The sequence below is a fragment of the Chelonoidis abingdonii genome, chromosome 6 (assembly GCF_003597395.2).
Source record: "Chelonoidis abingdonii isolate Lonesome George chromosome 6, CheloAbing_2.0, whole genome shotgun sequence".
Classification (NCBI taxonomy): domain Eukaryota; kingdom Metazoa; phylum Chordata; order Testudines; family Testudinidae; genus Chelonoidis; species Chelonoidis abingdonii.
In genome coordinates, this window is record NC_133774.1 from 134,196,586 (window position 1) to 134,210,950 (window position 14,365).

Here is a 14,365-nt window from a genome sequence, read left to right on the forward strand (position 1 = left end):
AATTGCTGATAGGGCTGTCAAGCGATTAAAAAAGTTAATCATGCTTAATCATGCAATTAATCGTGCTGTTAATAGAATACCATTTATTTAAATATTTTTGATATTTTCTACATTTTCAAATATATTGATTTCAATTACAACAGAGAATTCAAAGTGCTCGCTTTATATTTATTTTTATTACAAATATTTGCACTGTAAAAAAAAATAGTATTTTTCAATTCACCTAATACATGTACTGTAGTGCAATCTCTTTATCATGAAAGTTGACCTTGCAAATGTAAAATTATGTACAAAAAATTAACTGCATTCAAAAATAAAACAATGTAAAACTTTAGAGCCTACAAGATCACTCTGTCCTACTTCTTGTTCAGCCTATCACTCAGACAAACAGGGTTGTTTACTTTTGCAGGAGATAATGCTGCTTGCTTCTTGTTTACATCATCTGAAAGTGAGAACAGACATTCGCATGGCACTGATGTAGCCAGTGCTGCAAGATATTTACGTGCCAGATGCGCTAAAGATTCTTATGTCCCTTCATGTTTCAACCACTATTTCAGACTACATGAGTCTATGCTGATGACGGGTTCTGCTCGATAACAATCAAAAGCAGTGCAGACCAACGCATGTTAATTTTTATCATCTGAGTCAGATGCCATCAATTAAATACTGATTTCTTTTTTGGTGGTTCGGGTTCTGTAGTTTCCACATTGGAGTGCTGCTCTTTTAAGACTTCTGAAAGTATGCTCCACACCTCGTTCCTCTCAGATTTTGGAAAGCACTTCAGATTCTTGGGTACAGTGCTGTAGCTATCTTTAGAAATCTCACATTGGTATCTTCTTTGCGCTTTGTCAAATCTGCAATTAAAGTGTCCTTAAAACAAACTTGCTGGGTCATAATCCGAAACTTCTATAACATGAAGTATATGGCAGAATGCGGGTAAAAAAGAGCAGGACTCCCCAAGGAGTTCAGTCACAAATTTAATTAACACATTATTCTTTTAACAAGTGTCATCAGCATGGAAGCATGTCCTCTAGAATGGTGACCAAAACATGAAGGGGCATATGAATTTTTAGTATATCTGGCACGTAAGTCCTGTTCTCACTTTCAGGTGACATTGTAAATAAGAAGCAGACAGCAGTATCTCCCAAAATGTAAACTAGCTTGTTTGTCATAGGGATTGGCTGAACAAGTAGGACTGAGCGGACCTGTAGGCTCTAAAGTTTTACACTGTTTTGTTTTTGAGTGCAGTTATGTAACAACAACAAAAAAATCTACATTTGTAAGTTGCACTTTCATGATAAAGAGATTGCACTACAGAGCCTATATGAGGCAAATTGAAAAATACTATTTCTTTTATCATTTTTACAGTGCAAATATCTGTAGTGAAAAAAGTAATAAAAAGTGAGCAAGGTATACTTTGTGTTCTATGTTGTAATTGAAATTAATATATTTGAAAATAGAAAATATTCAAAAATATTTAATAAATTTCAGTTGCATTTCATTGTTTCACAGTGCAATTAAAACTGTGATTAATCACAATTAATTTTTTAATCGCTATTAATTTTTTTAGTTAATCGCATGAGCTAACTGCGATTAATCAACAGCCCTAATTGCTGAGGTTCTCAGGGCATCTGAGGGGTGAGTGAGGGTCAGAAGTAAGGACTGTACTGCATTTCTTAATGCACCATTACTTGAGACACTCATGCTAAATGCTTGAACGAGACCAAACTTACACAGAGAATCTGCAGACTTCCAAGGAGGACTTTTATTGGCAATGAGGGTCTAAAGGAAATGATCATTGTCACTAAATGCTGATATGGGGAGTAACTATGGATCTTTGCAGCCACCCCAAAAGAAATCACACACAAAAATGTTCAGATGTATTTTATTTTCAGACTTGGGATCAATCAGCCACCCCACAAAACATTACAGACACTGACTATTGAGGCAGACAGGCGCAAAGGTTACCTATATTTTTGGGACTTAAACCAAGGGTGTGACGTTACTGATATAAACTGGAACCATATAGAACATGGGTTGCAACCAAGGTCCTGTAGTGGCACCAAATCCTATGTAAAGGGGGTCATATAAGGTGTCTAAGACCAGGTTATGGGTTACTGGTTATGATTATGTGGTCTGTATCATTTTGTAGTTGAAGATTATAAGTATTGCTGTATACTGTCTGTATTTCAATTTGGTGCTGCAGTTCTGGGAAACACCCAACAAGTTGGTGTTAGCTCTGCTTAGCCTGCTGATGCCCCATTAAGGACCATCAGCTACACAACTGACCCACTGAGAGGAGGCACAATGCTTGTAACTCAGCAGGGTGTGCAGGGACTGGCCCATGTGACTCCAGACTCCATTTGCTGTAACTTCCACAATGAAAACAAATTGTTCTTACACCTGGAAAAGCCTACATAAAGGCTAACGCCTTATCTCCATTTTGTCTTCAATCCTGCTTCTTACCTCTGGAGGGACTTTGCGACAAGCTGAAGCTCTGCACAAAGGACTGATGACCCATCCCAGCTGGGATGTACTCCAGAGACTTGATTTAAACCTGCAGTTTACTCCATCACTGTACAAGCCTGAACTAAGAACTTTGCCATTACTGTATGTAATGATTCCAGTTAACCAATTCTAGCTCTTCACCTCTTCTTTTTCCTTTTCGTGAATAAACCTTTAGATTTTAGATTCTAAAGGACTGGCACCAGCGTGATTTGTGGGTAAGATCTGATGTGTATATTGACCTGGGTCTGGGGCTTGGTCCTTTGGGATCGAGAGAACTTCTTTCTTTTACTGGGCTGTTGGTTTTCATAACCATTCATCCGCAGGACGAGTGGCACTGGTGGGGATACTGGGAGACTGGAGTGTCTAAAGAAATTGCTTGTGTGACTTGTGGTTAGCCAGTGGGGTAAAACCGAAATCATTTTGTCTGGCTGGTTTGGTTTGCCTTAGACGTGGAAAAACCCCAGCCTTGGGCTGTGACTGCCCTGTTTGAGCAATTGGTCCTGATTTGGCACTCTCAGTTGGATCCCGCCAGAACCACATCGTCACAAAGGGGAGATGTTGCTGGTAAAGGTGGAGCCAGACATTAAGCAGACACTTTTCAGCAGGGTTCTACAGTGAACAGGGAGTTTCCCCATAGGAGGTTGGACAATGTAAAAAGAAGGGAGTTACAGAAGGGGAAAGATAGCCTTGTGGTTAAGGCATTGACTTGTGACCCAGGAAACGTTTGTTCTATTCCTGGCTGTGCCACAAATGTCCATGTTATGTCAGCCCCCCACTGTGCATATCCATTATAAGACATTGTTTAATAGGATGACCACATACTATTTTTTTCCACGGCATACTCTGGGGCTCAGTCAGGGTTGTGCAGTGAAGGAAACTGTTGTGCTCCTACCTTATTTGTTGCAAAGCTGCCCGGTGTACAGTGAAGGAGGAAGGGGATTACAGGATGATGGACAGTTTTGTGGTTAAGGAAGCTGAATGCTGTCCTGGGGGAATCAGATTCTATCCTGCCTCTGCCAGAGTTCCCTTGTGAGGCTGGGCAAGTTAATTAAAGCAAACTTTTCACAGGTGGTCACTAATTATGGATTCCTCATTTTCTGGGTGTCCAATGCAAGGCACCTGGGGCCTGAATTTCAGAAGCGCTGAGTGCTCCCACGGGGAATCACGGATGCTCAGTGCCTTTGAAAAAGTCAGGCCCCAAGTGGCTCAAAACAGGTATCCAAAATGAATGGACTCTTGCAGATTTTGCCCTTGATCTCTGCATGTCTCAGTTTCCAGTCTGTAGTATAAAGATACTGCTACCTTAATAGTGGTGCTTCCTGATTCCTGAGCACTTGATTCTACAACCTTAATAATATACTTTCAAATTCTTTTCTTTAACTGGTTTGCTGTGATATCCTTGACCCTGAGCTGCAATGTTTATTGAGTCTAAGATGTGGTTATCTCCTTCACAGAAAGCAGCTGCCAGTTATTATAACAACTTTAACCACTCTGTTTTCATATTTAGGTCAGGTTGTTTCCAGAGCCCTCTTACAAAACAATATAGTTGTTAGTATAATGCCTCAGAGCCTTTTATTTTGTTTCCTCAGATCATTATTGAAGTCTGGATTTCTAGTCCGTCACTGCTGATTCTGGGGCTAGCCTCACATCTGCAGCATTCAATCCTTGACTGACCATGGAGCATGCCAAAGGGAGGAACAACAAAATGGGAACTGCCACACTTGATCAGACCCAGGGTTCATCTGACTGTGGCCAGTACCAGATGTTTCAGAGGAAGGTGCAAGTGACTGCATAGCAAAAAAGCATTAAATAATCTGCCTGAAAGGATGGTTCTTCCTAAATCCCCATCAGTTAAGCACTGTCTGATGGCCTGAACCATTATGGTGTTTATATCCTTCATTTAATAAAAAAAATTTAATTCTGTCAAATGTAGCGATGAAGATCCTCTTCCTTACAAAGCTCTTTGCCACACTGCATCTTGTGACAATGAGTTCCACGGGTTAACGATGAGACAATGTAACACAGTCCCACACTAATGTTTCAGAACTCTTGCTACTCTAATATATCTAGTATTGCAGTGGGATAACTAGCTGAAAATCCATTCACAACCTGTGGATTCAAATACATCTGACAAAGTGATGAATTTACAGATGGAGGCTTGAATTTCACCATTTTAAAAATTTTGCATTTGAATCCCATTTAATTTGGGCAGGTCTGTAATCCTAATTTCACATTCCATATAGTTCTCCTCGTGTTTTCTGTCCATTCCAATTAACCACTTATACATAAAGAATAATCTCTGCTTTGGTCTCTTAAAAGTAGTAGTTTGGGGGCTCACCAAGAGAGCACAGCTGCAGAGGGAAACCTCAGAGAAAGAAATCCAGGTGTCCGGAATTGCCTTGGGAGTGGAAAGAGTGAGAGATGAAGAGGTCGTGGCCGACTGGGTTTTTAGATGAGGGGGTCAGTCCAGAGGAAAAAGGAGAAAGGTAGCGAGAGAGGAGCCAGAGTAGGAATGTACGTGAGGGAACATGTGGAACCTAAGGGCATGGCTACACTTGCAGCTGTACAGCACTGGGAGTTAAACTTGTCTTTGTACAGCTGAGTAGGGAAAGTGCTGCAGTCTGTCCACACTGACAGCTACCAGCACACTGTCGTGGCCCATTTGCAGCATCTGCAGCAGCACTGGGAGCGATGCATTATGGGCAGCTATCCCAGCGTTCAAGTGGCTGCAACGTGCTTTTCAAAAGTGGGGGTGGGGTGGAGTGTGACAGGGAGTGTGGGGGAGAGAGAGAGAGTGGATTTTTGGAGCCAACACTCGCAAGGCAGTGCTAACAAAGTTCCGACCCCCTCCCCGACCCCCTCTCACTCACTGAAAGCAAATAGCCCTCTTTGTTTTTTTCCTCACAGACCAAATAAGCAGCCTCCCCAAAACGGACCCGACCCCCTCACCAGCCGTGCTGCTTCTCTCTCCCCTCTCTTCAAGCAAACACTAGCTGTGGGCGTTCCAAAGGGAGCTCATTCACAGCAAACAGGAGCTGTCTTTGTTTTTTTGATAAGCAGCTCCGGGAGTCCTGAGTTCACAACAAAACAAACAGAGGTATCACAACAAAACAAAGAGCGAGACCTTCACTTAAAAGCATTATGGGAAGCTTCCGGAGGTCAGTTACAGCGTAGTAAGATTATTCCCTGTTTACACTGGCACCCCAGAGCTGCAAGAGCAGCGCAGTTCTCTTTATTCCTCTCGTGGAGGTGGAGTACAACCAGAGCTGTAGCCAGGGAGATACAGCACTGTATGTGCCTTGCCAGTGTGGACAGGGAGTGAGTTACAGAGCTGTAAAGCCACCACCAGCGCTGCAACTCTCAAGTGTAGCCAAGGCCTAAGGGACAGGATAGCAGGGAATTTGGCGATAAGGAAGGGATACAGGGAGAACAAAGGTTCAGGGAAACATTACCTGATGGAAGGAGGATCCAGAAGGTGGGGATGGGAAGAGGAGGTTTATCTTTTGAGAAGAGCAGAGGCAGAAAAGAAAGAGGAAATGATGTGGAGAAGGGCAGTGAGGCAAGTGGGGTAGAGGAAGAGAGCAGAGAGAGGCAAAAAGATTAGTGAAACAAGCACAGTGCTTAGCCAAGTGTGAGAGAAAAGTATTCCGATATTTTCTTTACATAAGGCAACCAGAATCTTTTGCTTCCAGTTGACAGTCTCAGGCGACAGAAGGGACTGAGCTTGTACAAACAATAACTGTAGTGCGGTGCTCTGTCACATAACATGAGCATAGGTGAACATAAGCGCTATCATTGCCATGATTGAAGCTCGGGAGATTTGTAGATGTAGAAATATAGGCTCTGATTCTTACCTAATTGGTAGCACATGGCATCTTAATGTAGCCCAGAGGATAATGGCCCCTTGAACTGTGAACTGGCTCATCAGGAATTTGTAAAGCAAGTCTTTTCCTGTGGATGTAAAGGCAGCCAGAATTTGCATGACAACTGTACAGTTAAGAGGAAAGCATTCTAAGATGTTTGATGACTGGTAAGATTAGACTGTTCATTGGGATACAGATGTCAGTTACTGCCCTCAAAGAATCAACACAGGGTCCGAATAAAGGTTATTCAGGTGCCCTAACTGTATTTCCATACCAAACATTTTAGTTTCTTTTCCAAATTCAGGATGAATTTCCTGGCTCTCTCATTTCTTTTAAAAACAAACATTTTGTAGGGATTTTTTTTTTTTACCCTTAAGTTGCTGAGATGTAACCTTCTACCTTCACATGGAGTTATCTGGATTTTTCTCTTTCTTAATTTTCTTTTAAAAAAATACATTGAAACTACAAAGGGCTGTGCCTAAATGTAAAAGAGAAGAATATTTAACCAATAGCTATCTGATTTCCATAAATACTTACATACTCCAGGTTTCCAAATCCACGTAAATAAGTGACTTTTCAATTAGTGAGTAGACTCAGGAAGTGTCTTGTCATGTTTAGTTTTGCTTTTGAAAAGTTTTGAGAAGCTGAAGGAATGGGATTTGGCTAAGGAAAGCACCAAGGTAGCAGGAGGATAAGTGGAATTGCCTCCTGCAGCATACCCTGAGGGGGTGAACTCCTTTCTGCTCACCCCCCATTTCCCAGACAGCTTCCTGCTCTGCGAAATACATGGGGGCAGAGGGAGAGGGGACAGCCTTGGGCAGGTATTGAGCTCTGGTGATGTTTTTTTCAACGTCTGTTTTTAAAGCCTCTTGGAAAGAGCCCTCTGACAAGATTCAGACTTTATTAGCTTTAAACAAGACAAGGAGGAGAAATTTTGTTTTTTTCCCCTGACAGCTTTATAAGTGCACGTTTGCGTGCTTCAACAGGACTGGGGAAGATATCATTTGCCTGCAATCTGCTTTATCCTTCTGGCCTTCAACTAGTGCCCATTTTCACAGTTGTGGCAAACCATGCTGAAACTTATTCCACTTACTGTCAATTTCTTTAAACAGAATTCACCATTTTGTTAACCTTCTGGACAAATGCACCTCCTTCTCACAGCTAATCACCTCAACCCCTCTGTCCTTTTCAGGGCAATCGCCCTTTTCTGATTGGCTCAGGAATAAGGGGCTGTTTTTTACCACCCAACAAAAAAAGACTTGGAGCGGCTGGGAGCCTTCACATGTATTCTGTGAAGTCCCTGAGACACACAACCTGGAACTGGGTGCTGAAGTGATTGAGCCATACAGCAACATAAACATATTCTCACATTTTAACAAGACAAGCAAAAGACGAATGAATGGAATGCCCATGCCAAGTTAAACTAAGTTTGGCTTTGTTTCTGAAAGTTATTAGCAGCATATGGCTAAGAAGCTGTCTTAGTTTACTTCAATAACATCTGCTTTTTCCCCTCCTTTCTTAGAACATCAACCCTTGCTAATTTCATAGTAGTCTGGCATGTCCACATTTTCAAAAACTGAAGAAACGGCATGCAAGTTTGTCCTGTGATTTTTAAAAGGCTTTCAATATGGTAGCGGAGAGGATCTTCCAGGCTCAGAGCCTCTTCCCAACCAACCCCAAAAGTGGTGCTTGGTTAAACAGAAATGCCAGACAAATGCTGCCTTCCCAGTTGGTCAGTGGCCTCTGTAAGTTCATACCCATGCTTTGGCAAGGCTGCATTTGAGACAGAGAGCTAAAGAAAATTAATTTCCATTCATGACACCTCCTACCCCACACACACACACTTCAACTAAGGAGCACTCTGGTCCATTTTTCTCCCAGGATAAAGATTGGGAGAGCCACAGAATACATGAAATTAGCCAATTGTTTACTGGCATCTTTTTCTTAACACAGGTGGTCCACTTTCCCACGGTACCAGTACCTTCAGGTCAGACAGTGTGGTCTTGCAACATTTTTAGAGAATTTGATTTACAAGAAAGGCAGTAAAACTGAATAGGGGAGATGGCTTCTGGACTAAAAGGAAACAAAGAATTAACTAGTTTATACTTCAGAGGGGTAGCCGTGTTAGTCTGGATCTGTAAAAGCAGCAAAGAGTCCTCTGGCACCTTATAGACTAACAGACGTTTTAGAGCATGAGCTTTCGTGGGTGAATATCCACTTCGTCGGATGCACGTAGTGGAAATTTCCAGGGGCAAGTATATATATGCAAGCAAGAAGCAAGCTGGAGATAACGAGGTTAGTTCAATCAGGGAGGATGAGACCCTGTTCTAGCAGTTGAGGTGTGAAAACCAAGGGAGGAGAAACTGGTTTTGTAGTTGGCAAGCCATTCACAGTCTTTGTTTAATCCTGAGCTGATGGCGTCAAATTTGCAGATGAACTGAAGCTCAGCAGTTTCTCTTTGAAGCCTCGTCCTGATGTTTTTTTGCTGCAGGATGGCCACCTTAAGACCTGCTATTGGGTATTCTTTCCTCCAGAGGAGTGGGTTTGGGTTTTGGACTGAGGTATGGACAGGCAACCCCAATTTGTACTAAAATAAGAGTTTATTTGAGCTACTGTTTGAATGGTACCTTAAAGCAGAAAGGTTAAAATAGAGACACACACACAGGGCGGGGAAAGATGTTGATAAAATTATGGTGGCCTAGAGCAGTGGTCCCCAACCTTTCTGTGGCCAGTAGCACATTCATGTTTTCAGAAGAGTGTGGCGGACGCCAACAATTTTACAAGGCTTCTTTTGTATTTGTACATTAAGTAATGCAAAAAACATTTAATATCACATAATATATGAATCCAGAGAGAAGAGAGAAGCCAGAGAAAAGCCACGAGGCCAGACAACACTGGTGCCCACAGCCCTGGAGTTCTCTGTCCCCAGCAGGCGCGGGGCCCAGATTCTCTTCTCTGCTGGGAACTAGGTGGGCCCCGCACCTGCCGGGCACCGAGAACACCAGTGCCTGCAGCCCCAGAGTTCTCTGTCCCCAGCAGGCGTGGGGCTGCGGCTTCTCTCCGGCTTAAGCCGTGGCCCCGCACCTGCCAGGGACCGAGAACACCGGCGCCCGCAGTCTGCAGCCCCAGAGTTCTCTGTCCCTGGCAGGCGTGGGGCCGCGGCTTCTCTCCTCTGCTGGGCACTAGGCGGGCCCTGCACCTGCAGGGAACAGAGAACACCGTGCCCGCAGCCTGAGTTCTCTGTTCCCGGCAGGTCCCCTGCTTGGCACTAGGCAGGCACACATAAATGCCCCAGCAGGCGCCATGGCGCCCGCCAGCACCACATTGGGGATCACTGGCCTATATGATGGACATGTTCAATTATTTAATAGTATTAGAATGCAATTGAAACCAAGTATTACAATTGTTGAACATTTATTACCACATATTCCTTTTAAACCACTCCCCCTAGGGAGCCGTTAAGCAGATTACCAAGAATAAATCTTTTATTTATTAATAGCTCCTAGACTATTGGTAATTTCTCACTGGTAACAGGGTTAGCAGGGGTGAGGAATAGCTCTGAGAAATACTGGAAGTTGTTGATGTTATGCACACAGCTCAGCAGACAGAGGACTAATAGATAGGTAGGTAGGTAGTAAGTATTTATTCAATATGTTTGCCCACAAAAGCCATTGCATTTGACAAATTTCTCTCAATGGCAGCACGTATGAGGACTTGCTTTGGTTTGTTAGTTAGTAAAGACAATTTTCAGTTTTAAGATGTTCCCAGAAACACTGAACATGCATGACAACTGTGTTGTTGCCTAATGATACTCTAAACAAGAGATGAGTTCATAATGAATCATGTTGTACTTTGGTAACATGTTTAGTGATGATCTGTAAAGTTGTTTACATTTCCTAAAGAAACAAGTTAAAAAATTAGGCGTGTTGGATTTCCTGATAAAAACAAAGATAAAACTCAGCAAGAGCCTTGGAGAAATTGCTCATCGTCTGGACTTGAATTCTGTTCATTTAGTTTTCCTGCCCACTTCAGAATCTGCTTCTGAACAGATTCTTGCACAATTTTGGTGATAAAAGACTCTTCCTTTTAACTAAAAATGGCATCCTAAAGACAGCCCATGATCTGGAAGGATCTGAAATAAAGGCAAGGATTTGTAGTACCCCAAACAAGAATTGAGAGAAATGAGCATCTCCACTGCAGCTCTTTACTCTGCTTGACCCAGGGCTAGCTGGAGGAGGAGTCGAATGTCCTTACTACCGAACAGGAGGCTGACCCCTAGATATTACTTCTTACTGCTGCATCCAGAAAATAAAATGGTGAGTGGAGTTTTTCCAATACAAACAGAGAAAAAAGTTTAGCTTGAGTGTTTAGCCTAGAATATCTAAATTAAATCTTAGGTAACTGTAGCTACAGATATAGAATCATCCAGAAAGACTTTAAGTATACATGCAGTGAATATCGAAAGAATTGGCAACGATTTGATTCAAACAGTGTTAGAAAGTGTGGTTTAAATTACTCACATTGTGCAGCTGGCAGAAATAGCAGCTGTGAGACTTATTGTACAGACTTTGGGAGAAATACTGAACATGTCTGGCACACAACTTTGACAGTCACGTGACAGTGTCCCCATTTAAACAGAGAGGAAGGCAGTGCTACATGCTACAGGGCTGCAGTCACATCAGTGCTGACACAAGGGGTCCAATTCTCATTTAGAGCAAGGCTCCTTTACACTGCAAATTACATCAACATGCACTTCTAAGCGCCTTTACCCCAGTACACTGCAAGCTAGCTTTAATGTAACTGAGAATCAGGCTCTGTATGTCCTTCGAGCAGTGGAAAAAGCACTTACCTGTTTCTGAAGGTTTCTGTGTTTCTGACCCACCAAACTGAAATTCATATTTGGCCTTGGCAACACTCTGGGAATGAGCCAATGCATCGTTAACCCAAACAAACGCTTCTGCCTGTAGAGTCAAAACAAAAACAGGGTTAGTCTTTCACTTAAAACATGGAATGTTAATATGGTATCATTCTGCATGTCATCAGATTAGAGATTTTCAAAATCACTTCCCACGGAGCAAACTCTTCCGCCTCGGAAGTCAACAGGAGGAGAGGCATGCTGTTAAATTCGACCTAAACTCGTAGTGTAGACCCGGCCTTAGAAACACAAACTTCATTATAAGGATCTATATTGATGGGGCTATTTAATCACAGAATCTAGAGATGGAGAAGACCTTTCAAATGGAATCCTGGCCCTGCTGAAGTCAATGGAAGTTTTGCAGCTGACTTCAGCAGGTTCACGATTTCACCCATTATGTTTTCTGCAATGGATAGACGGGCACCTCACGCCACATTCCAAAACAGCAGCTACAGTCTTTTCTGGCCACTCCTCTCCTACCCCACCCCTAACTTTCTTCTTCTGAGACAGCTTTGCTGAATTTGCCTCAGCATTTTGATGATTGGTGTATAAAATTCTACACAGAGAGTCATGAATATTTGAACAGTAAAAAGAATAAGAGTCTCAGGAGGGAAGCATTTTACGAGACCTGATCCATCAGAATAGTTAACAACAGTAAACCTCCTGAAGTTGCCCGATCAAGTCAGCTGCATACTACACCCAGCTACAAAAATGTATAACAAAAGATTTGTCCAAAGGATTAAACAAGCTATGCATTCTTCATAAGGAAGCTACTTGGATTAGACATGCTTCTCATTGTACAGTTGTGGCATGCACACAAATGAGGCCTCTTTAGATGTGGAGAAAAACTGCATGAACCTGGTTTGACTTTCTAAAAGTGTAACAGGTGCCACTTGAGCAACAGGTGCCAGTAGATGAATAAGTGATGAAAGTCAAAGTCTTTAAACCAGCATATTCGCTCTTCACTACCCTAAGGAGTTAGATGGGATCCTACCCATACAGAATCAGTATCAAATTGTGCCATATTATCAGGAAAGAAATTCTTGTTCCAGTTCACTACAGCATCATCCAACAAGAGCCAGAAATTCCTGTCATTTTAATTCATAGGCTAAGATTTATAAAAATAGGTGCCTAAAATTAGACCAAGATCTTCCTTCAGATACCTAAAAAAAAAACAGCAGAGTGCTCAACATTCTTGGAAACAATATGGCCACTTACTCAGGTGTCTAAGTATAGAGTTGGGCTACAATTCTTATTTGCTAGGGCTGTCGATTAGTCGCAGTTAACTCACACAATTAACTCAAAAAAACCTCACAATTAATCGCAATGTTAAACAACAGAATACCAATTAAAATGTATTAAATATTTGTGGATGTTTTTCTACATTTTCAAATATATTGATTTCTGTTACAACACAGAACACAAAGTGTACAGTGCTCACTTTATGGTATTATTTTGATTACAAATATTTGCACTATAAAAGTGATAAGAGAAACAGTATTTTTCAATTCACCTCATACAGCTACTGTAGTGCAATATCTTTATTATGAAAGTGTAACTTACAAATGTAGATTTTTTTTTATTACATAACTGCACTCAAAAACAATGTAAACTTCAGAGCCTACAAGTCCACTCTGTCCTACTTCTTGTTCAGCCAATCGCTAAGACAAACAAGCTAGTTTACATTTATGGGAGATACTGCTGCCTACTTCTTATTTACAACGTCACCTGAAAGTGAGAACAGGCGTTTGCACGGCACTTTTGTAGCTGGCGTTGCAAGGTATTTACGTGCCAGATATGCTAAACATTCGTATGCCCCGTCATGCTTTGGCCACCACTCCAGAGGACATCCATGCTGATGATGCTCGTTAAAAAAATGGTGCATTAATTAAATTTCTCTCCTTGGGGGAAAACTGTATGTCTCTGCTGTGTTTTACCCACGTTCTGCCACATATTTCATGTTATAACAGTTCTGGATGATCACCCTGCCCATGTTGTTCATTTTAAGAACACTCTCACAGCAGATCTGAAAAAAGGCAAAGAAGGTACCAATGTGAGATTTCTAAAAATAGCTACAACACTCGACCCAAGGTTTAAGAATCTGAAGTGCCATCCAAAAATCTGACCGAAACGGGTGTGAGGCATGCTTACAGAAATCCTAAAAGAGCAACACTCAGATACAGAAACTAAAGAATCCAAACCATCAAAAAAAGAAAATCAACCGGCTGGTGGCATCTGACTCAGATGATGAAAATGAACAAATGTCAGTCCATTTGGCTTTGGATTGTTATTGGACAAAATCCATTATCAGCATGGAGGCATGTCCTCTGAAATAGTGGTTGAAACATGAAGAGACATATGAATCTTTAGCACATCTGGCACATAAATATCTTGTGACGTTGGCTACATCAGTGCCATGCAAACTCCTGTTCTCACTTTCAGGTGACATTGTAAACAAGAAGCAAGCAGCATTATCTCCTGCAAATTGTAACCAACCTTGTTTGTCTGAGCAATTGGCTGAAGTAGGATTGAATGGACTTGTAGGCTCTAAAGTTTTACATTGTTTTATTTTTGAATGCAGGTTTTTTTGTATATAATTCTACATTTGAAAGTTCAACTTTCATGATAAAGAGACTGCACTATAGTACTTGTATTAGATGAATTGAAAAATACTATTTATTTTGTTTTTTACTGTGAAAATATTTGTAATAAAAAATAAATATAAAGTGAGCACTGTACACTTTGTGTTCTGTGTTGTAATTGAAATCAATATATTTGAAAATGTAGAAAACATCCAAAGATAAATAAATGATATTCTATTGTTATTTCATTGTGCTTAATTTTTTTAATTGCTTGACGACCCTATTATTTACACTGGAATATATCCTGACTTTCAGACCTCTTTTATACTGTTTTGGCATTATAAAGGCACCTTACTGTAAATGAGGTTCAGGCCCTTAGGACTTTAACTTTAGGCACCCATTTTTAAAGGTCTTGGCCAGAAGTAGTGCAGTTTTAACATCATGGAGAGACAGATGCCATTAAGTCTGTCTCTGAAGACTGTGCTGCAGTAAAGGGC

At 41.5% G+C, this 14,365-nt stretch overlaps 1 protein-coding gene across 1 annotated transcript in view; it reads right to left on the reverse strand.

Annotated features, from left to right (window-relative positions):
- PSD3 (pleckstrin and Sec7 domain containing 3) overlaps nucleotides 1-11,300 on the reverse strand; it is a 144,268-nt gene extending 132,968 nt beyond the window's left edge. Inside the window, exon 1 of the mRNA XM_032763533.2 lies at nucleotides 11,221-11,300. The gene's annotated coding sequence lies outside the window, so the exon portion shown is untranslated. The remainder of the gene's footprint in view (nucleotides 1-11,220) is intronic.
- Between the last annotated feature and the right edge of the window lie 3,065 nt (nucleotides 11,301-14,365).